The sequence below is a fragment of the Crocodylus siamensis genome, chromosome 2 (genome assembly GCF_052110815.1).
Source record: "Crocodylus siamensis isolate JL-2025a chromosome 2, ASM5211081v1, whole genome shotgun sequence".
NCBI classification, from domain to species: Eukaryota; Metazoa; Chordata; order Crocodylia; family Crocodylidae; genus Crocodylus; species Crocodylus siamensis.
Window position 1 is genome coordinate 165,429,802 of NC_143396.1, and position 23,654 is coordinate 165,453,455.

The 23,654-nt window shown below is 47.0% G+C and overlaps 1 protein-coding gene across 1 annotated transcript in view; it reads right to left on the minus strand.

The window, feature by feature from the left end:
• LOC149871055 (spectrin beta chain, erythrocytic-like) overlaps positions 1 to 23,654 on the minus strand; it is a 53,642-nt gene that overhangs the window by 25,031 nt on the left and 4,957 nt on the right. The gene's annotated exons all lie outside the window — the stretch shown is intronic.

A 23,654-nucleotide genomic window follows, 5' to 3' on the forward strand; every position in this document is an offset into this window, starting at 1 on the left:
GGGGTCAAATGACCCCAGCAAGATGTTCATCTAACCTCCTCTTAAACACCCCCAGGGTAGAAGCCTGCACCACTTCTCTTGGAAGCTGGTTCCAGACCCTAGCCGCCCTGACCGTGAAGTAGCGCCTCCTGATATCTAACCTAAACCTACCCTCTGCCAGCTTGTGACTGTTATTCCTGGTCACTCCTGGTGGTGCTCGGGGGAACAGTGACTCCCCCAATGCCTGCTGATCCCCCAACTAGTTTATAACAGGCCACAAGATCCCCCCTCAGCCTTCTCTTTTGGAAGCTGAACAGGTTCAGGTCCCGTAGCCTCACCTCATAGGGCCTGCCCTGTTGTCCCCTGATCATACGAGTGGCCCTCCTCTGGACCCTCTCCATGCTGTCCACATCCCTCTTGAAGTGTGGTGCCCAGAAAAACAGGAAAACAGAGCACAAAAATTTCTGGTGGGGTCAGAAAAATGGAAGATCTCAGCACGCTGAGCTAGAGATGGCAATGGGAACAAAGACTGGCTGAACCATGAGGCCTTGGAAGCTCACTGTGATGTGCAAGACCCTCTAGAACTGGTCTCTGGGGCTACATGGATAGTTCTCAGGACTGAAAGGAAACAGGATAGGCTTAACAATTATTTTCAAGCAGCAATTTAGCTGAGGTAATTAAGGAGATGTATAGATTAGGCCCAAGTCATGTTTCACCTGACTTCAGACAGGCATGACATTCTAAACTTTGGTTCTAAGACATACATTTCCCTTTAAGACCTTTAAATAAAGAGCCATGGATCTCTTTAACCATACACACCAAGACCCTGCCCTCCTGTAGGTCAGCTGCCCAGATCCAACAACTAATATAAAGGCTGCATGAGAAAGGAAAGTATGACTTGTATAAGGGTGACAAAACACCCCACAAGGGGCAAAACAGACCTACTTACAAGCTGACACCAACATTTCACAGACAATTCCAAGAATTACAAAGCTTTTTCTTTTCTATTACATTTTTAACAGCTTGATTCTGTCCACTTTTCAGATTCTCTGAATATTTTAAATCAGTTCCCTAATGCCCCCAGTTCTGAAAATGAAAATTTTCTGGGAAATTAAAAAAATCTAATTAAAAATAAAAGGGGGGGGGAGAATTTTTTGTGGGCCACTGAAAAAATTAATCTTGCCATGTTAGTAAGCCAAGCAGTCCTGACTGCAATATAAAAGGGAAAGAAAAACCCTAAAAAGTGACAACACCCTTTACAGGACAACTAACAACCTAAATGTCTTATTAAATGCTTTCAAACAGTAGCAATTTTTAAAACATGCCATTTTCTAATTAAGTCTTTCTTTCTTTGAGAAATGTTAAGTGTAAGACACTTGGAAATGGTTACAATTGAAAGTTGCCTCCTACAAATGAAAGGAGGAGATGGCAACGATGTGCAGGGAACAGAGGTGTGCTCATTGTTGTACACTTCACACATCACCAGCACGGTAGGATCTTCTGTAGCATGGTAAAGTTTTCCAGGCCTTACTGCCCTCCTTGCTCTGTCAGCTCAGCAGTTGAACACTGGCTGCAAAGTCATTCCCACGGCTATCAATGTGGAGAATGTTATTAGGCTGAAGATGCAGATGAAGCCAACATGTTTTTAACACAACTCTGGCACCCCCGGTTTCACTGCAGGACTGTGACAAACTAGCCTTTGCTTCTGCTGCTTTGTGGGGGGCTAGTTACGGAAATGTGTAGAGGCTGCTAATGATTTAGCAGGGCAATCCCTCTGTGGGAGGGACATTTTATCCCTATTTTGCAGGTAGAAAAACTAGGTTCAGAGGGGGTCCAGTGATGTGCTGAAGTCTGCACAGTAAATCAGAAGTAGACAACCCAGGCATCCTAAGTCCAGGCCACCTGTTCTAAACACCAGAACCCTTCCCTGCTGATGTTCAGAGAGAAATGAGCTGATGCTAAACCCAGCTACAAAACAACAACCTACCTGGAAACATCCACATGCAGCAAACCCAACTTAATCTGGGGCAAACAGTGCTCCTCCATCTCACAGCCTGTCAGAGCCCCACCTATGGAAGTGCCCTAATCAGAAATACCACATGCAGACATTTGGTGCCATTCCACTGACCACAGAGCTGCTGTCTCAGCTCAAAAGCAGGAGATCTGACTCAGGCTACACTGCCCACATCCTGCAGGAGGAATCCATGCACTCTAGGAGAGATCATCCTCACATTCGAATCACAATTTGACAGCCAGAGCAAACACTCTTGATGTGAAGTAGTTGTTGAGAACAGCCAGTTGAGTACACTGCTAGGATACCTAATTTCCTTGCTTTATTTGCTGTCATAGCAAAAGGTCACTTTTCTAGGGTTTAACCAAATACATCTCATCAGCATTGCCCTTCTCACACCTGAGGATTGAACCACAGGCCACAAGAGGTAAACGCTGGCTCCTCTACAGTTTGAGCAAAAGACCTCAGGACTTGACTCATGGCAGGATCCCCTTCAAGCTATCAGATGCTTAACAGTGATCCTATTCAACCCTACTAAAATCCCTGAAAAACCATTAACAGGTGGGTCCTCCTTCTCCTTGTTGCTTTCTGTGATGTAGTCTCAAGGTTGAGATGGTGATGTATTTTCAAAGTAGGCACATTAATGGCTTTCTAGGAACTGAAGCAGGGTGGAAAAAATCATGCTAAAACAACCAAGTCCATTTTCATGCTTAAGTGGAAGAGGCTCTGGGTCACAGTGTCCACTTCCACATGCACACATACACATACACAAAGTTCCTCAGCAAGTACACAATGTTAATTTATGACAACACCTATTCTGTGAACACATCCCTCTCCAGATGGATAAATATTGATGATTTTGAAAAAATAGGTGTTTCATTTAATTGGTTTTAATTCAAATTTGATGGTGTTCAAGTTAAATGTTCTTGTTAAAAATCCATTTAATTTTGATTCTGAAATGACAACCTACACTAAAGCCTAACAGGGAAAAGCGAAAAGTCTTGTTCTCCTCTTCCACCCAATGGATAAGAACAATATTGGAGAGAATCTCTCCAAGTCCCAAGACTTTAAAGAACATGGCTGGTGGAACATGCAATTCTATTAACTTACTACAGATAATACTTCCTTTGTTTAAAATATCAGTTACCTTTCAATGTAATTTTCATAAATTTAATTTTTGACTGTTGCATCCAAAACATTAAACTAAAAAAACTTAACTAAAAAAAATGTAAAGTGCTGATGTTGTGCATTTAATTAAATTTCAGTTTCTGTCCAGCTGGATCTGGATACAAGTAACTGATACAAAAATTAAGCATTATCTATCAAATACGAAAAGCACAATTCACCACTTTCCAATGTAGTACAAATACAAAAATTAAGCCTTTGAATAAAATAAATGTTCAGCTGTACAACTACCTAAATAAAGGATTAGTTTCTGGTTAGCAAAAAGAAGTACCAGATTAAATGAACTGATGAGAATCAGCCTGTCTTTAGAAAAAGCAATAGAAGAGTACAAATGCAATACAAGATTAAAAGTAGTAATTTAAATCAAGGTTTCCTGTTTGCTGATCTAAATCCTCATTCAAATCAGTGATTTAAAGTACTTGGGTTTAAATCAATCCATCCTGATTAAAGCACCAGGCAGGTGCCTGAATGTACATGTGTGTGATGTGCGCAGCATGACAGCATGTGTGGGTGCCACTGGGAGAGCACAAGCACATGGTGGGAGAACAGCCAGCCAGCATTTGGAGGACCGACAAGAGCAGATCGTGGGCACAGCAATAGTCTGCAACGACAGCAAATAGCAGGCATGCACTGACAGCTGATAGCTGCCATGTAATGAGAGAGAACAGCATGTGTGTACACTTGTGTTATGACAACAAGCACAATACATCATACTAGCTCCAGCTCTCTTCCCATCAGATCTCAGGCACTCAAACTGGGTGAGCCCTAGTCACTATACTAATATGCCCCAGGGTGGTGCAAGGGTTGCTTTTGTTTGAATGTGACTAGGGGGTAGTCATAATAGATCACAGTATGAATATCGGCAGTGCAATGCTGTAGCCAGTAGGGCAAATAATACTCTGGCATGCATCAATTGATCCATCTCCAGTAAAAACCAAGGAGGTGATTCTTCTGCTTTACTCAGCACTGGTGAGACTGCAGCTGGAGTACTGCATCCAGTTCTGGGCATCACTCCTTAATAAAGACGAGGACAAGCTTGAGAGTCCAAAGAAGAGCCACCTGTATATCAGTCTTACATGGCAAGCCATATGAGGAAAGGCTGAGGGATCTGGGACTCTTCAGCCTGAGGAAAAGAAAGCTGAGAGGGGACATGGTAGCAGCTTACCACTACACTAGGGGAGTACATCAAGGGATCAGTGAGCAACTGTTCACCAGGGCACCCGAGGGCAAAACTAGGAGTAATGGCCACAAAATCCCAGAAGATCAATTCAGGCTCAACATTAGGAAAAACTTCTTCAGTCAGGGTGTCCAGACTGTGGAATAACGTCCATCCAGAGGTAGTGCAATCAGCTACCCTGGAAATCTTCAAGATGAGACTGGACAGTCACCTCGCTGGGGTCACCTGACCCCCAGTTATCTTTCCGGCTTGGTGCAGGGGGCTGGACCCAATGATTTTCCCTTCCGGCCTTACAATCTATGAATAAAGCCAAAGCCATGATACTTGAGGTTTTTAAAACATCCCGGGGCACCTTCTCTGGAGTAAGCAAGTGAAAATCATTTGGCTGATTTAGAGACAAACCCTGCTAATTACAAGCCAGAGTTCAAATCACCTCCCACTCCAAACTACCACACCGTCAGGACAGGACCTATTCCCAAGATGAAGTTAATTTCAAACAATGGGCTGTGTGTTCTTGCCAGAGCTGCCCCAGCCCTAGCCTGACTCTGCCCACATTCATGTGGACAAAGATACACGTTTCTAAAGCCCAGGGAAGACCCATGCAAACAAGCCAGGAAACTGAGAGGAGACCTGCTCCACATAGTGCCATCCAGTTGGCAGAGCAAACCAGCAACAGGCACTGCTTTTTACTCAAAAATCTCTCTTGAGTTTCCAAATAAGAAAAACTTCCTGTCCCCTGCAGCAACAGCAGGGCAAGTGTTTTTGGATGGAAGAGTGGATTTTAAATGGACGGTGTCACTTTACACTACCACCATGCTCTGCCTTGGAGATGGCCCCATTTTGATGGGACAGGAAGTGAAGGGGCAGGAAGTGAAGTGATCCCTGTTTATACTTCACACCCACACACAAAGATTGTGTCCTGAGTGACACATTATATCATGACTCTCTGCACCTTCCCTCTCAACAGTTCAGTGAGCACTCTGTGCACCTGCCACCTGGGTTCTGGGAAAGGATGCAGCAACTCTTTCCTCTCCATTTCAAGCAAGATTGGAGGTAACTTTATATGTGGGGGGAAGAGAAGAGGGAACAGGCTGTGAAGCCACAGCTTTGTAGCTCTTAAACCTGTGATGATTTAGTAATACCCCAGTTGAACCCCCAGTATCTTCACAGCAGCCATACTGGCTAAGTTTCTCCTATTAATAATTGGCATTGAAATACCACCCAGGATCATTGGGTAGCTCACACCAGACTTGGAACTGGTATCATAGGCTGCCTGCAGACTCAGGCATGTGCCATTCCCTCACTTTTTCCTCCACTTGCATCCTGGCCATTGCTTCCACCATTGCACAGAGTTTCTTAACCCCCTGGACATTTCTGTGAAAAGCTGGTCACCTGGTGCCAGCTCCTCCCCTTTCTCTTCTCCAACATCCAAATCACCTTCAAAGGCCATAGCAGATCAACTCAGTTTCTTCCCAACATCCCTTTTCCCCTATCATATGACTGTGCAGCAGGGAAGATGCTTGCAACCCACTCCCTGCTCTAAGAGCCAGGGAAACTTTGCATTGCTGAATCAGGCTCTGCAGGTCTGTCTGCACTTAGGACTTTGCACTATGGCAAGATTTTTGCAGTAGGAATAGCATAGGTGATGTGTGGAAGGGCACGGGGGTGGGGGGGATGTGCCCTGTCTGACAGAGCCACGGCCACCTACAGGAGCTTGCCAGCTTTGCCCCTGCTGCTGATGGTGGCACCTGCGGGAACTCGCCAGCTCCGCCATCGAGGATGAAGGATAGGAACTGGAAGACCATCCCTTGCACAAATGTCTCTAATGCTGACCAGGCCTACCACATGCTCCATCCTGTAAGACACATTTGAGGCACCTTGAGCCTTTTCCCTTTTCAACCAAAGCTTTGAGTCCAGAGTACAACAAGGCAATGATTTGAGGTTCCTAACAGAACAATTTTTTGCTTATTTGCACTGCCACTTAATCATATGAAAGGGCCTCAGAGGCAGCAAGAATGTCACATTTTAACTCCCCCCTCCCCTGGGTTTCATACATATATGACTTTTCAAAACCATTTTCCTCAGGGCTGAACTCATCCAGGATTGTTTTGAACACAAAAGTCTGTGTTTGTCAAAGTACATTTAACCACTTAGAAATGAGGAAGGATAAAAATAAACACATACATGCACCCAAATAGAAAAGGTTGCTATTATCAAGACTGAGGAAGTGCAGGTCTAGTCACAAGGGGAGTCTGTAATGATCACAGTTGTACAGAGCATCATATCCCAATTTCAGGGACTTCTGCTGTAAACATTTGTCCATGCCATGGCAAAGAGTAAGCATGAAACTCAACATAAAAAAAGAATGATGATGGAACTCTTTATGGTGAGGGTTGCCAAAATATGGAATGGGCTTCCAAGGCAGGTTGTGCTTTCCCCCACCCTGGAGGTATTTAAAAGGAGATTAGACGAGCACCTGGCTGGGGTTACTTAACCCCAGCACTCTTTCCTGCCCAGAGCAGGGGGTCAGACTCGATGATCTAACATGTCCCTTCCAACCCTAGAAATCTATGAAATCTACAGAACAGAACATGCATGTGTGTATAAGTTTCTGCCGCACAACTGTGAGTTCTGAAGATGTATTATGACCCTCTGAATAGCACAGCAAGGACCCCTTGCCTACAGACCCCAGCTGGAATGTCTGGCTGAGCAGAAAGGCTAGACATCCAGTCTAGATTTAATAACTCTAAGTGAGGAAGAGTCTACCACCTCCTCAGGACAGTCATTCTGATGGGAAATTGCTCTCACCATTGAAAAATCTGCACACAAATTGTAAAGAATGTTAAAAATGTCAGGTTTTAATAAAAGGTGAGATTTGCAGAGTTCAGCACAGATCAGGAGAGTTTAGTTCAAGTACATCCTACTCCTGTGTGAATATGGCTGCAGTGCAGCTTACACAAGCAAAAGAATGCTTTTGCCAATACAGTTTGAACCAGGTCCCCAAGCTAGACAAAGAGCTCCATAAAATTCCTTTCTTGCTGGTGTAAGTGGGTCCATGTGTAACACCTACCGCCATAGCCAGACCAGTCAAGGAGAGATGGTCTTTTCACATTCCAACCTAACAAGGGAATGCTGGCAAAAATGTAACCAGCACACTAGGCCTATGTTTGGTTTTGAATTAGTATTTATTGGTATACATACTCAGTGGTGGAAAAGTTTAGGGAGATGAGGTCTAAGGTTAGATCAGAATGTCACTGAAGATGCCCTTGTATGGGGTGTTTTTTAATAGTACTTTTGCACCAGTTCCAGATGTACGAGTTGCAGTTGGTGCAGCACAAACATACCCTCAGTGCATAGGCAAATTATGACTCTGGAGAAGAAATGCTGCACTTAGTTCTGGGATGAAACAAGGAAGCTTCAGGAGAGAAGGAACTCAGCAAACAGGCCTAGAGTTGCTCTCTCCCTCAAGTTCTAGCTGGAGTCTTTATTTATTTGGAGAAGGGAGCGGGGGGGCTCTTGATTCCTGGAAACAGGGCATTGATACTAGGCTGAGACCTCTGGAAGATGTAATTGCTTTGAATTCTGTTCAGCTATCAAATTTTAGGACTGGAATGTAGGAGATGGAATTGTAGTTAAGGTTGCCTGACATTTCCCGTTCAAGGGAGAGTACAGTTTTCTCTAGGTATGGGAGGTGCATATCAGTGCTACCAGTATAATCTAATGGGAAAAAGGTACTACCCTGGGAATCAGTACAGCTACACCCTACTCCTGGTCCTTCTGTGAGACTCTGGGCAAACTACTTCAACACTCTGTACCTCAAATTGCTTTGCTCTTTGGAGCAAGGTCTGGCTCTCACTTCAAGGCCTTGTTCTGCTAGGTGCTGTGTGCATGATCTGGGCCAGAGCCCTGATTGTTCATATTATAGTAGTGCTTAAACAACAGCAACAAAAGCAGTGTTTTCTCCCATAAAGCAGAGCTGTCACAGACCCATCCTCTAGAGAAGGAAAATTGTTCTGGAGTCGCTCCCACAGGATTAAACTGGGCTGACAACATTCATTTACAGAGCAGATATTCTCAAAGGCTTTAGGTCTTGCTTTTACTTACCGATGCCTCAGAACTAACAGCATCTGACAGAGAAAAGCCATGGGCAATATCCTTTGTATAATGACTCCCACCCCTCACTGCTCCTGTGCTAGTAAAGCATCAGTCCATTGCCTGTGGTGGGGAGTGATCTGACCTAGCCACAGGACCTTTGTGCAGAACCAGCTCTGGAAACTGACATGGTGGCATCATATTTGCCACACACTTAATGTTGGGAAAGCAAAATAATGCTGGGAAAGCCTCCAAGATGCTGCTGATTTAATCAATTATGCTTGACAGTTCTACTGGTGAAATACAAGAAGCTTGGTGCAAAACTTCTGGAATTTACCCTTGCAACCCTGAGTGGCTTGGCAGCAGCAGGAATCAAACCTATGGTCTCTGGAGAACTACGTATGATTATCATTTCTAAGTGGTTAAATGTACTTTGACAAACACAGAGTTGCCTCTGTTAACCAGGGCTGGAGCATCCTCCTTAACTAATGCATCAACCATCACTAAGCAAAGGAGACAATACAACGTAGGGCAGGGGCCCTAGCCACTGTCTTTCTCTCCCCCAACCCTTCCCTGAACAGTGCATCACAAACCTAGATCACCTGCAGGGGGTGCCAGGATGCCAGCAAAACCAGTAGTTATGGGAAAAGGGCTCATCCCAGACCTGAACTTAGGCTACATGGGCTTCAGCTATCATAGAGGAACATGTTTACTGCCAAACTGCTAAAACCAACAGGGGCTCATCTTTTAGCTGCATTGCCACATGGCACCCTGGATCCTTTGATCCTCCCAGCCTCCCTGTTTACAGCTTATAACTAAAGCAGTGTGTAAATGGGGACACATGGAAGGTAGGCACCCCAATACCACTGACAGTTTAACATAAAAGTGAAAAGAATGTAGTCAAAAGAGTTATCACAAAATATATCAATAATCCAGCCCCAGTATGCTTCTATTAGATGGTTTGGTTTTATCCCTTCAGCATTTCTTGACAGAGGGAAAAAAACTCTTTAGTTAGAATATTTCTGACCAGCCACAGCCTAAAATAGGCTTCAGCTGACCAGGATGGCTCTGGTGACCACCCCCAAGAGTGAGGGAGTGTGTTCATGTTCAGTAAGGGGATTCAAGCACACTGCCTATGGAAATGCCTCACAATAGCTCTAGCAGCCAGGTACTAATGCCACCACCAGACTGCTCTGCTCCCTTTTAACATCGAGTTTCTTCCATAGGGTGAAAGAGCAACCCTGAACAGCATCTCCAGGGACTCTCAGATGTAAGTTTCCTTTACAAGCAATCAACTCTTCATCCTCCATCTCATGGACGCTTTATAGGGCAGAGCAAACTGGCAAAGACCTTGTGTTGGGGCTCAGCCCTGCAACCGTGGGCCTGCTGTAAATCTCTGGGATTCTGCTGGCTCCTGCTGCTGATATTCAGAGGTTTTGTGATACCTGGATGCTGATCTCTTAATTTAAAATTTCAAGAAGGAACCATTTCAGTTGAACATGAGGCAAATGTGAGCTTTTAGCAGGCAGAACGGTCTTACTTCACATAGTACAGGGTTTTCAACCTGACCTAAAAAACAGCAGCCATTTTAATTGCTAGCATACATTTGTACTTACTCTTCCAGAAAAGGAGGGAAGCTTCCCAACCTGGTCAAGAGACTGCATGATACTTTGTGTGGACAAGGTGCACCTGATCTCCAGGGATCCGGGTTTTCCGTTTGCCACGGAAAAATGCTGTAAAACCCAGATTTTCTCATTTTAAGATGAAAAACCCAGATTTTGTTTTTTAAAGAATCCATGGGAAACCATGTGTTTCCCCTTGCAGAGGGCAGAGTTCCAGCCTGCAAGGGGCTGGGAGGGGCAGAAGAAGGGTGGTCAGGCAGGGGGTGCCATGTACATGTGCACACACACACATGCACACGACTGCCAAGCAGCTTGGAGAGCAGCTCCGGCAGGTAAGTTTGGTGGGGAGGGGATTCTGGCCTCCACAGTGAGGTAAGGAATGAGTTGGGCAGGGCTGGGGCTGCTGTTGGCTGGGGTGGTGCATGGGGCTTGGAGCTGGAGTGTGTAGCCGCAGGGCCCTGGGCAGGGAGTGGGGTGGAGCCACAAGCAGCTTGTCTAGGGGGCAGAGGCTGACTTCCCACCACTGGGTGCACTACTGGCGGAGGGCATGGGGGGTATGTGCCCCCAGATTTGTGCATGGAGCGGGCTGCTGACTGCAGGCTCGGGGCTTTTCCCCGCTGGTTTTCCTCTGGGGCCTTTGCAGCTCAGCAGGTGAGATCCAGTGCAGCAGGGCAAAGGGGGGCAGGGAAGCTTGGTGCCCCGTGCCGCTATGGTGACATGCCCCCTGTCTGCCCAGCAGAAGCAGGGGCAGCAGCACAGAGTTGTACACCTTGTGCTGCTGGATGGGCAGGGGGTACCTCACCAGGGCGGTGAGGAGCTGCCAACAGCGGCACTGAGCTTCCCTGCCCAGCCCCATTCTGTCCTGCTGTGTTGGGTCTTGCCCACTAAGCCATGGAGGCCCTGGGGGATGGGGACCAGGGCGAGGAGCCCAAGCTAGCAGCCCGCACTGCGCATTCCCCCATGGGCTCTGCTCTGGCCATGCCAGCCATAGGAGCCAGGCTCCATGCTCCATTCTGTGGCAGCAGCAGCTGCCTCTCACATGTAGCAGCTGGAGCTCAGGTGCTGCTGTTGGGGGCAGGAGGTGCTGTGGACCCAGGTCCCTGGTGGCATAACTCTTGTAGCTAGGGGCTCCCTCCAGCAGGGCTGGGTGTGCCAGGGGGCTGTGGATGGGGAGTGAGGGGCACCAGCATGGCTGTGGGTGCTGTGGGTGGGGAGTAAAAGGTACCAGCAGAGGTGAGAGGGCTGTGGGTGGGGAGTAAAAGGCACTAGCAGGGCCCAGGGGACTGTGTGGGGAATGAGAGGCACCACTAGGCGTTAGGGTGCTGTGGGTAGGGTGTGACGGGCAGTGGCATAGGCAGGGAACCAGCATATTAGGACTGTTCTCAGTGCCACAAAGCAGTGGAGGGGGACAGGGAGACAACTGCACTTGGACCCACATCTTGATGAGCAAAAGGGGCTGGAGGAGCTCTGATTGTCCATGATAAAAAACCCCAAATCAAACACCAACATTTATAGGTATTTAGAATGTATCTTATTTAGTGATTGAGGCACTGGTAGCCTTCCAAATGACTTTAAAATGGTAAATATCAACAAAACATTGTGTTAGACTGATATTTCTCTGTGTATAGTGGTGTTTCATTTTAATCATGGAAAAATGTGGATTTGGGGTTTTTTTAATCAGAGAATTTGCCATTTTTAATCAGAGAAAACCAGAATCCTTGCTGATCTCACACCAGGACAGGTAGCAGCCACCTGCTGTTCTGCTGTGAGAGCATCTCAAACCAGAACTGAGTGGGTTTCCTGATTGATTCCCAAACTCAAGAATCAGAGAACTGAAAAGTTGTTGCTAATTCTGGCATGGGCAGGGGATGCCTCCAGGAGGAGAGATTACCTGGATGACCAAGATCCCTGGCTCAACACATTACAGTTGGGGAGTAAAGTACCCCAAAAGGGCTGAATCAGTGGTAACAGCCCCATCACATAGCCCCATCTCTGGGACAGCTATTAATGACTCAGTTACACCATGAATGCTAGGGCTGTGCGAAGCTTCGGGTGGTGATTCGATTTGGAGGAGATTCAGCCCGATTTGGTGGCCAAATCTCCAAATCCAAATCAAATCAGGGGACCAATCTAAAGGTTGCTTTGGCTGATTGGGCAGTCCCCGGTGGCTGTATCAGGGAGCTGCAGCCACACTGAGCTGGTAAGTACCAGGGGCAGGGGAGAGAGGGCTGGGGAAGGGGACCATAGGAGGACCCCTGCCAGCCCCTCCGACCTCCCCCACTCCTGCCATAGCTTGCCCCACCTGTCCCAGCTCCCTGTACTTCAAAGAAAAGCTCTGGTGCTCACTGGGTGCTGCTGGGCGGGGAGCAATCCCCACTGCCCCATGCTGCATGGGGGGCTCTGCACAAGCCCCCTCGACCCCCCCTGCTCCCCTACCTCCCCCCCACCGCACTGCCCTGCCTGCTGGTGCTCTGGACCTTTACGAAAAAAAAAAAGTAGAGAAAAGCCATAGGACTCACAACTCCTGGTGCAGCCTTGGGGCTTTGGCGGCTCCTGGAGAGCCCCCACATGGCAGGGGGCAGTGGGGATCACCCCCCGCCACCAGCAGCAGTGAGTCCCAGGGTTTCTTCATGTTTTTTTTTTCCTTAAAGGGCTGGAGCTGGCCTGTGCGGGGCACCTGTGGGGGGATTGAAGGAGCAGGGGGTGGGGGGGTTCAGGGGCTCATGCAGATTCCCTTTCCGCACCAATCAGGCCCCAGAGACTCACCCTCCCCATGTCCCAATTGGCCCCTTTGGTCATATGGAGGGGGATAAAAAGGGCAACATGGGCTGACTCAGGAGGGAGACCAGCGAAGGACAACAAGGAAGGAACTTCACAGAGCTGGCAAGAGCTGAGCCAGTGGGGTAGGAGCAGTACCCGGAAAAGGCTGAAAGAGCAGAACCTGCAGGCAGCAGTGGGACCCTCAGCAGTGCGGTGTGCAGCCAGCAGAGGAAGCTCCCTACTGGGCTCCAGGATCCTCTACAAGAGGCTGCAGCCACCAGGAGAGGCTTCCCCCATTCCAGGAAGGATCTGAGCAGTGACCTGAGGGGTTCCCAGCTCTGCTTCCAGCTCCTCCAATCAGAGGCCAGGCAGCTCGACGTGAGGCCGAGCTCTAGGAAGGTCAAAACCCCTAGCAGGCAGAAGCAGTGCCACCAGTGGTGGCTGTGGCAGCATTCCTGCCTACTGTGTAAGAGATCTGGGTTCAAGTCCCAGCTGAGGTGACTTGGGGTAAGTGAGATAACAAGTAAATCTTCTTGCAGTAGAAAGGGGCCGTTGTGTTTTCGCGGTACCAGGGCCCTATATTTCCTTGTCATTTGACATTTTGCATCTTTTTTATATTCCACCAACCCGTATTGTTTGTTCTGCTGTTTGTGTTTTATATTTTGTTAACCCTGTTTTTTGTCAGTGATTGTAAGTGTCTAACCTCTGTCGAATCCTGTCCCCTTGGGGCACTGTAGTGTCCATTATACCCTCTGATTTATGCCTGTTATGTTCCCAGTATTAAAAGGTATATGGTTAAGTCCCCGCTAGTGGTCTGACTCTGATCTATAGGGGGAGAAGAGTCCCTACACCTCCCACAGCGCTTGTGCACCTGCTTTGATCCCTTCTATTGGAGAGGGGGTATCTCCTTGAAGTACCACCCAGGTTACATGAGCAAACATGGATCTGTGTCTATCCATGCTGATTATCTCCTGTGTCCCCTCCACTTGAAGGCTGAATCTACTGAGATCATGTGGTTTTTGCAACATGGATTTGCCAGCTCCATGGCTGCCCAGAGCTTGAATTCGAGCGCAGTCCTCCCTGCATGGTCAGCCTTGGGCTGAGGAACAATGGGGGCCTCTTGGCTCTGGGACAGCTGGGTGTTTTATTTTAAGAGTAGGGGAGGGAGCTTGCTGTCCTCAATGAAAGTCTGGGCAACAATGCAATGCTTAAGAGGAGAACAGAAGGTTAAATGCCTGGCAGTTATCCTCACCCAAGCAACTGCCCTTCCTGCCTCCCCCAGAAGATACTGGCAGACATGTTCTGGGCCTTGCCTGATCCAAATAAGATGGGGCAAGGAGGCCAAGGACATTAAAACACAAGAAACTGTGGGATAAGAGCTGCCTCGTACTGCACTGAGCAAAGGGGAGCAGCTGGTGAGATCTGTGACCCAGGGTGCCTAGTGACTGTCCTGCAACGGATCCACAACAAAGCAACAGGGAAAGGCTGGAACCGCACCACACTCTCCTTGGAGAGCACCTCAGTGTTGGGTCACTGGGCTTCATTCAGGTCAGTTCAGCTAGGCCTAACCCAAAGCAAGGAGACAAAGGGAGAGAATGGCGAGGGCCAGGCTGTGAAACCTCTCACATTGGGCAACCCAGACCTTCACCATATTACTGCCCAGGGCCTCCATTACTGATGGTACAAGAGTTGGTGTGCTCCCTAAGGATAGTCTGTCAGCACAGCTTTGCTGCCATGAGCAAGGGAGGACACCAAGAGTTGGCAAGCCCCCTAATCCACAGGCTTGCCACCTACAGTCTGTGGATGTTCAATCTAGCCTACAGACATCTATTCCAGCACAGGGGATCAGTGACACAGGGCTGTACCATACCACCCATCCCCTCTGCAGCACTCCCTTCCACTGCAGAGCCTGCTACCCCCCGCTTGTCTGTGCTTCCCTGGCTGTAGGGACAGTGAAGCACAAACCTGTCGGAGCTGAGTGAGCGCAGGCAGCTAGCTACAGGTAGGGGAGGGGGAGGAGAAGGAAGAAGTGGGTGGAGACTTCCAACCCACAGCCACAATCTGGTCACATCCAGAGGGCACCAGGGAAAGGCTGCTGCCCTGTGACCTGGTCTGTTTCCAAGACACTTCCCACCTTCTCTAGGGTCAGTGCCATGCCATGCATCAGCTCTACCTGAGTCTCCTCCTCTTCAAAATCTTGATCTCACTTAGTGAAGGTCAGTATGCTATGCAATCTGCTCTGGCCCTGCTGGCTTCTCCTTTTCCTCCGCCTCTCTCAAGCTTCAGTTCTCATAGTGGGGCCTGGGGGCACACTCAGATGCAAGGCTAATTCCTAGGAGCCCTGCCCACAAGACAGCTGTTGTTATTCTGGTTTCTTCATTCAGAACCTACCCCTCTATGCTTGGTGTCACCAAGGCCATAGGCATGCAAGATCTGGACTTGTTCCCATATGCTAATGAAGCCAAAGAGGGGGTTGGATTGCCCACTCCTCTTGTTTTAGAAAGGACATTCCCTGCAAGGTACCATCACAGGAGCAGAGGATAAGATGGAGAATGATTCAACCTCATGGGGATGGTGGGGCCACAGACGCAATTACTATTTTGCTTCCTCCTGTTTTCTCCTCACCCGCCCTCTGCAACTTCCCCTTCTCCCCCGATCCAGAGTACAAATTACATGGGTGCAGTTCATCTCGGGGACAGGCCCTGCAATCTCATCTCCCTCCTTCCACCCTGACCCTCCAGTGCCCACCCACAGAGGTGGGAACAGAGAGCAGGCATAAAACTGGATGATTTTCACTGGGGAGACACAGAGTGCTGCCTGTGGGGTCAGCTCCCCACCCAGCATACCGGACATGTGCACTCCATCTGCAAGATGGTGTGGGGCACTTGGCATCAGTGCTGCAAGCCTTAGGGTGAGCTGGAGGTCAAGCTAGTGGAAGAAGCAGGCAAGAGAAGCAAGCATGAGCTGAGGGACAGTGCTGCCTCTCCTCAGTCCTGTTGCCCCACTCTAGACTGGCATTTGGGGTGGGAATAGGAGTACAAGTCCTACAGCTGATAGCCTTGACAGATGCAAACAGGGAACAGAGCCCCTCATGGATCCAAGCAGAGCCCAGGGCTCACTGCACCATCAGAGAACTGCCTATGGCTTCTGCCAATTGACAACACCTAAAATATAGTCACAATACATACTATCTCTGTCCATCTAGGCCTGCAGGACTTTTGACCACTTATTCATTCACAGGCCACTTCCCTCCTTAAACCATCAGTGTCCACAGGCAACTGCCAGCACAGAAGGAGGCCATGGGGCTAGATGGATCGCCCCTGCTTTCTTTGACTTGAAATCACTGCAAAGGGGCTCTTTGCAGTCAGTGGCATTGACACCTCCTCCAAGATGGAAGATGTCAGTAAACAAGGTTTTAACAAGGTTTTACTGTTTAGAACCTTATTCCAGGAAGGAGCAGAGCGGCCTTATCCACCACCACCCCACTGTACCTAACTACCCTTCAGGAAGAGGGTGATACAGCCACCCTGAAGCAGTCCTGGCCACATGCCAATCAGAACACCCAATTTAGGCACCTGAGAGTGGTACCAAGCGGATGTTCAGGGTAGCTCTCGTGCATCCACGTGGCCTTGTCTCAGGAGCTGGCATGCATGGGGCATCATGGCAGCACTCCCAAGTACAGTGAAGTTATGCCCTTCCCCCAGTGATCCCTCTGCTCTCCACAAAGGGAAGGTGTAGAGAAGCAGGAATGAGAAGCCAGACCTTATGAAGCCCAGGTCCTAGGTTCCATCCTGCACAAGATGATGCACTAGAGGGTAGCCAGCAGGCAATGGGGTCTGGCTGATCAGATCAGGAGAACTCTGAACCTGCTAGAACCTGTGCTCCCTTTGAGAGCAGGTCAGGTGGGTCACCCTGCTGGAAGACCCCACTTGCCTGTCAGCACTGCCAAGCCCCTACCTGCTATTCTCTTTCCCTGTCTCTGCTTTGTATTTGCTCCTGGGCTCACTCTCCAGCCTTGCCTGCTCCAGAAATCCATGAGAAATATCACACCAGACCCCAACAACTCATGAACTCATCTTGAGAATCAGGTGAATTAATTAAAACAATAGTAGACATGGGAATGTTTTTATTTTTATTTTTGTTTTCAGGCCACTTAAGTCACATTTGCAAGCTTTGTTCTCACATCAAGGAGAGCTAGAAATCTCTTTTTCAAAAGAAAATGAGATCTAAGATCCTCACAAAATCCTGGAGCAGGGTCTACAAGAGAAATAGCAGACTTGTGATAAACTGTGAGAGCTGGCAACAAACACTGCCCCTCCTACACACGCACCTACACAACCCTATCCCTTGCTCTGCCCTAAAAGTCACTTTAAAAAAGGGTATTTTCCTCACAGTATTTAAAGCCACCCTCAGTCAACCCTTCCCTCAGTATGCCCCTATCCATTTGCTTTCCCCTGGTGAGGTTAATCCAGCAGTATCATTTGTAGTGATAGCACAGACCCTGTGCAGATAGAAGCAAAAGCAAAACGCAGTCCGTGCCAGTTGGGTCGATAGCACTTTGCTTTCATGTATTTTGGGAAGTAGCAAATGGAATGGAAAGTGCATAAAAAAAACAACTTGGCTAAATATTTTCCAAAGATGTCACATTTTCCCAGCAGCCAGTGCCAAGGCAGATCTTTTTGTTCCAACCTGAGAACACGGTAAGTCTGCACTGCCTGTCCCATGTCAATTAATCTGCAAGAACACATAAAACACGCTTGCTGACATTCCACATACATTTTATGCTAAAAATAGGTCTCAGTTACATAAAACACAGTATAATCTCTACTCCCTTCCCTTCTTAGTAATTCCTCTTCCACAGTAGGTGTCAGTCTTGCCGATCACAACCATTCCAGTCATTAGTCAGACCCCCAAAAAGCATAAGATCATTGTTAAAAAAAAACCTGATGATTTTAACTAATACATGTTAAGTTCCCCTTATGTGTGTTTTCAGTCTTCAGGGGCACCTTTTCAAGCTTTTCTCCATAACCACAATGGCTTAAATAACCGCTTCAATCACTGAGATCAAGATTAACATATATTCATATGATCAGAGCCATCCTGGGGGTGGGGGGTGAACTGGGGAGATTGTCCTGGGCTCCACGCTTTGGGGGGCCCTGCAGACAGTGCTGTACAGGTCCTGAGGGAGCCACCACTCCACACAGTCACCTCTTCCCCCTGCCCCCCGCTCTGTCTGCCTGCCACCCCCTCTTCTCTTCCCCCACACAGATTGATATGCCCTGGGTCCCACACGCCCCTAGGGTCAGCTCTGCATATGATTACATGATCTGGGGATTTAAGGGGTGAGGAGGAACAGGGAACCCTAAGCATTATGAGACCGATGATAAAATCAGGACTGCTTCCCAGATTAAGCAGTATGTTTGTAATAAGGAGAAGCAGAAATGCCTGAGCTCATGACATAAGAATACCCTGCACACTGAGGAAGCAGCCCAATGCTCAGAACAATTAATTTACTGGAGATCTCAGACACATGTTCAACACAGAAGGCAAGTAGGAAGGGTGTGAAACTGTTGCCACAAGCTAAACCTTCCAAGCAAGATGTGATAGATAAAAGTTAGGTAGTAGAGAAGTTGTATTCATCAAGTGATAGTGGCTTCAGCCCAGAATGCAAAACTTCGCCAGCATATTATGTTACAAGTTCTGACATGGCGCACAAGGGGCAAGGGCAGGACTTCACCACAGTAACTGGCATTCAGCTAGGCTGGCTGAGTACTAAGGAAGCTCAGATATCTGGCTTCATCATCACAGAGCTGGCACTTACCAGACAGATCAGCCTCACCGCAACAGCCCAGACACACCCGCGTCTTGCCAGCACTGAAAATTTAAAACTGCTTCCAGGACTGTATTCAGGCATAAACAAGGTCACCTCCATCTGCTCAGAGAATGGTGCAAATGGGTGGTGGTCAGGCAGGAGAAACATGCTAGCCCTGCCCCTGAAGTATGTGGGCACTTCTCAGCAAACAAGCTGCAGATTGTTATTAAAGAGGGACTGTGTCTCCTATTCACTCCAAGTCAATTGGAATCAAAGCCACAAAAAGTTTTATGTGGCATTTCATCAGCATGACCAGTCAGTCAGCACATCCTGCAGGCACTGATGGCTGTATCATGCAGGCCAGGTCGATATATGCTGCACACACTCTTATGCCCTTCCTCTGGTCCAGTGCTGAAGTTGGGGTCCTCTTAATTAATTATAACTATTAACAGTAGGTGCTGCCCCTTGAAAACAAACTTGAAGGAAATGTGATGTTAAAACCCTCCTAAGGACCTGCCCCAGGGCCTTGAGCAGATAAGGGTGTATTTGGAAAGCTTTTTGAAAATTAAAGATGTCAAGGAAGCACTAAACACTATTATTTAAATGTCTACACTGACCAGCAGCACAGGCTATCTATGTATTTGTGCAACAAAGTTAAATATGTTATCTTTCATCTGAGCAAGAATCATAGAATTACCAAAAAGCAGGGTTTGAGGGGGAGGAAGAGAGGAGACCTCAGAAAGTCATTTAGTCCAACCCTTTGCTCAAGGAAAGATCAACCCTGTCTGAGCCATTCAAGACATGTGTTTGTCTAATCTATGCTTAAAAACTGGTAAACCACCCTCTCATACAACTTCCAAGCACAATGTCTGAAACATGAAGAACAAACTAGCCTGCACCAGAGGTAAAGGAGGGAGACAAAGGCACTGTCAGTGTCCTGCTGCTGTAAGGGCAGGAAAGTTCAAAGGTTCGTTTCAGATTCCTTGGATTTGTCCTTTTAAAAAATGGTTTGAATTCAGTATGGGCCACTGGGAAGTCTGGCATCCAGGAAACCTAATTATTAGCTTTGGAACAGCCTCTCCATTCTCGTAAGGTATGACCCCTTATTTCCCTTAAAATGGGCTCACAGGATTTCAAGATTTCCATGATTTCAGCTTTCACCAACAGTCAAGACAGTCTTAGCTGTCTGGGTTGCTGAAAAGAAAAGCCCCAAAATATAAAGCAGCTGGAATCAAGATAGAGCTAAGCTTGAGGCAACAGCTCAGAGAGATGTGAATCACCCCATCCACCCTAGTCAGGGCCTAATTATAATGCCTTTTTTAATTATAAAGCAACAATAAAGCCTCCTGGTTTTGACCTCCCATGAAAAACATGGAAGGCTCTAAACTGGATCTGAACCAGGCATGGCTGCTGCAGTCACTTGATACACAAATGGTGTGCAGTATTAGGAGTTCTGCAAAATGTGACTGTGGCAATCCTGATCAAACTACAGACCACATAACAAACACTCAGCCCTCTATACAAATTTAATGATGACATTGCAGAGATGCGTTCCCTTTCCTAAAGAGCACTAGATTGATTAACTAACCTTAACTGGACTTATAACTGCTACTCCAAGTCAGCCATACTAAAGAAGAAGGGCTTAATTCTGGTGCCCAAGATGATCATTTACATTTTTAAAATTTTATCATTATCATTAAAAATGTTTACATTTTATTGCTGGTGTCAGAGAAGGGGGCAAGTCACAGTTTTCAAGGTTCATTGTGAGCAACATCTCATTTTGCTGCCCCAAGTCAGTTTGGGAAGGGTCCATGTCATTATTTTGTCCTCCAGTCACGACCCAAGATACTCTGCAGACCTCCTGGGCTCATGCCAGCCCCCAGGGACCACCCAAACAGGCAATATCACATCAACACCCAGGGCAACATGAGTCTAGTGGGAGTAGAAAATGACTAGTGTGGGCAGAGCTTGGGAGGGCACTTCTCCCTTTCCTGTGCCCTACTGCTGCCCTTGTCTGGCAGCAGCAGTGAGAATGGCTTCTAGTTATATCCCAGCAGTGTCCACAGACCCAAGTCAGATTCACAGCTCCCTTTCAGACCTTGAGCCAAAGATGGGTCTAGCAGGTGTAGGCATGAGACAAAAGGAGCAGCCACAAGATCTCAAGTGTGCAAAGCAAGGGCTTCCCTGCATTTTGCATTTAATACAACACAGCTAGGAAGCAATGACAGGCCACACTAAGAAATTGTCTGGGGCAGAGTTAATGTGGAAAAAGACCCAGGGGGCTCAAACATCAACACAAGGTAATACACCTAGCTCTGTCAGAGTCCTGCTGGTCAACACAGCTCAAAGAATATTACAAAAAGGCTGGTTTCCCATTTTGCAAAAGTGGGAAACTAAAGCATGGGGTAGAGAAAATGATGTACTCCAGGATCTCCAGCAGCATGGTGGAGAAGGGAGCCCAGATCTCCTGGCATAAGCCCAGGGCTCTTTCCACTAGGCAACCCTGCATCCCTTTGGATAGTATCCTGGCTGAGAAGGGAATGCCAGCTGGCTTGACAGCTGCGCTCTGTGGAGGGATGATGGACAGGTCCAGGTTTTTCAAGACCATGACGAAGAACTAATAAAAGAATGGTATCGGAACTAGGAATAGGGTGTCTTTGGGCCAGTCAGAAGTACTTGTTGAAGGAGTGGGAAAAAATAGAACCTGTTAGTAGCATAGCACAGGCACACTGTCACTATGACCACATCAGATAACAGGAAGGCTAACTTCACTAATGGTACATATCTGGCCCCATCACCAGGGAGGCTGAGCGGCTGGCTCACAGTCTTTCATAACTGCATATCTGTAGCACCCTTACTATTACCCCTACTGAAATCACAGAAAGAGTGGCACAGAAAGGCTAAGTTATACGGTTATGTCCCACAAAATATCCCTGACAGAGTATTGCACCCCCATCTCCCAAGCCCTAAGTTAGCCTGTCTCTTCAGAGAGGTCTGCAAAAACAAAAAATGCTGAGCTTTCAATCCCAGTCCTTGCTTTTGCATTCTAAGGCCATAACTCAGGTAGAATATGATGCTCCTCATTTTCTTTCCAAGTCCTGGGCATTGGCAGACCTCTCTTGCAGAGACACAGGCTGTACACACAGCAGGCAGGGGCTGCCTGCATTTTGAAGCAGCAGTACATTTAGAAGCACTGATCAACCATTTAGATCTTAATCCCCAAGTACAGCATCTATCAATCAAAATGCATGCAGAAGGCCAATTGCACGGAACTCTCCCTCAGAAGAATGTTGCCAAGAACATAATTGCCATTTACTGGCTCAGACCATAGGTCCACCTTGCCCAGTATCCTGGCTCACAGTGGCAGAGAGCGGATGCTGAAAGGGAGAGTGACTTGGTTATGATCAAGGTTTTTTTCCACTGTTCCTCTCTCACTTGCAGCCTCCACCATTTAAATACTAGGCAGTTCTGATTCAGAGGCTGTATCCCCAGCTCTCATGCTTAATAGTTACTGATGTCCCTTTCCTCCAAGAATTTGTCCAATCCCTTTTTTGAATCAGCTTCCACAACATCTGGTGGTAATGAGTTCCACACTTTAATTACACACTGTGTGAACAAACTTCCTTCTGTTAGTTTAAAACTGACTACAGTACCTACTAGTTCATTTTGTGACCCCTAGTTATTGTATTATGATAGGGTAAAAAATAAATTCCTACTAAATTCCTACTTACTTTCTCTTCCCTATTTAGTATTTTGTAAACCCTTATCTCTTTTCTAAGCTAAATAGGTCTAGCCTCTTCCGTCTCTCCTCATATAGAAGCCCCTCCATACCACTGATCATGGGAAGTATCATGGATGCCCTTCTATGGACCTTCTATATTCTGGGTTTGGACACACCATGGATTTATAAAGAGGCATCCATGATACTTCCCATTTTTGTTTACAATTCCCTTCTTAATAAGGCAAACAAGACGTTAGGGATTTTTTGCTGGCCGCTGAGGACAGCCTTAGCAAACTGCCCACAATAACTCCCAGATATCTTTCCTGTGTTGGTAACTGCTAATGTAGAGCTCATCATAAAGCACGTCTAGTTTGGGTTATTTTTGCCCATGTGCATTACTTTACACTTATCTACATTGAATTTCATCTACTACTTAGCTGCCCATTCATTCCTCACAACCCACCTTGGTCTTTACCACTTTGAATAATTTTGTGTCACCTGCAAATCTGGCCACCTTGCTACTCAATCCCTTTTCCAGATCATTTATTAATATGTTAAATAGAATTCACCCCAACACAGATCCCTGAGGGATCCTGCCATTTTTCTTTCCATCCTGAAAATTTGACTATTTATATTCACTCTTTGCTTTCTATCTTGGAGCCAAATTGTAAGCCAGGATTGGACATCCCCTGTAATCCCATGACAACCTTAGTAAAGAGGGACATGTCAAAGGTGTTTTGGACATTCAAACATGCTACATCAACAGGATCTCCCCAATCCATATGCTTATTGACACCCTCAAAGAACTCAAGTAAGTTGGTAAGATACGATTTCCTTTTGACAAAGCTGTGTTGATTCCTCTCCAGCAAGTCATGTTCATCCACATGTGGAACAATTTTTTAAAAATTATTATTGTTTCTACCAGTTTTCCAGGAACAGAAGTTAGGTTCACTGGCTTGTAGTTCCTTATTTCCTCTCTAGAATTCTTTTTAAATATGGGAGTAACATTGGCAACTCTCCAGCCCTCTAGTACTTAGGCTGTTTTTAGTGATAGGAAATTGCTGAACTCCTAACTGTAGTATGCAGCCTATCTGGACTCTAGAGTGAATGCCATCAGGTCCTGCTGATTTGCTACTGTTAAGTGTATTCATTTCCTCTATGACCTGATCTATTGAAACCTCAATTTTGGTTAGCTTCACGGACTTGTCCCTAGAAAGGAGTGGATCTGGTGAGAGAATTCCCCTAACATCTTCCATAGTGAAGACAAATGCATCTTAGAGGTACATCTTAAAGTA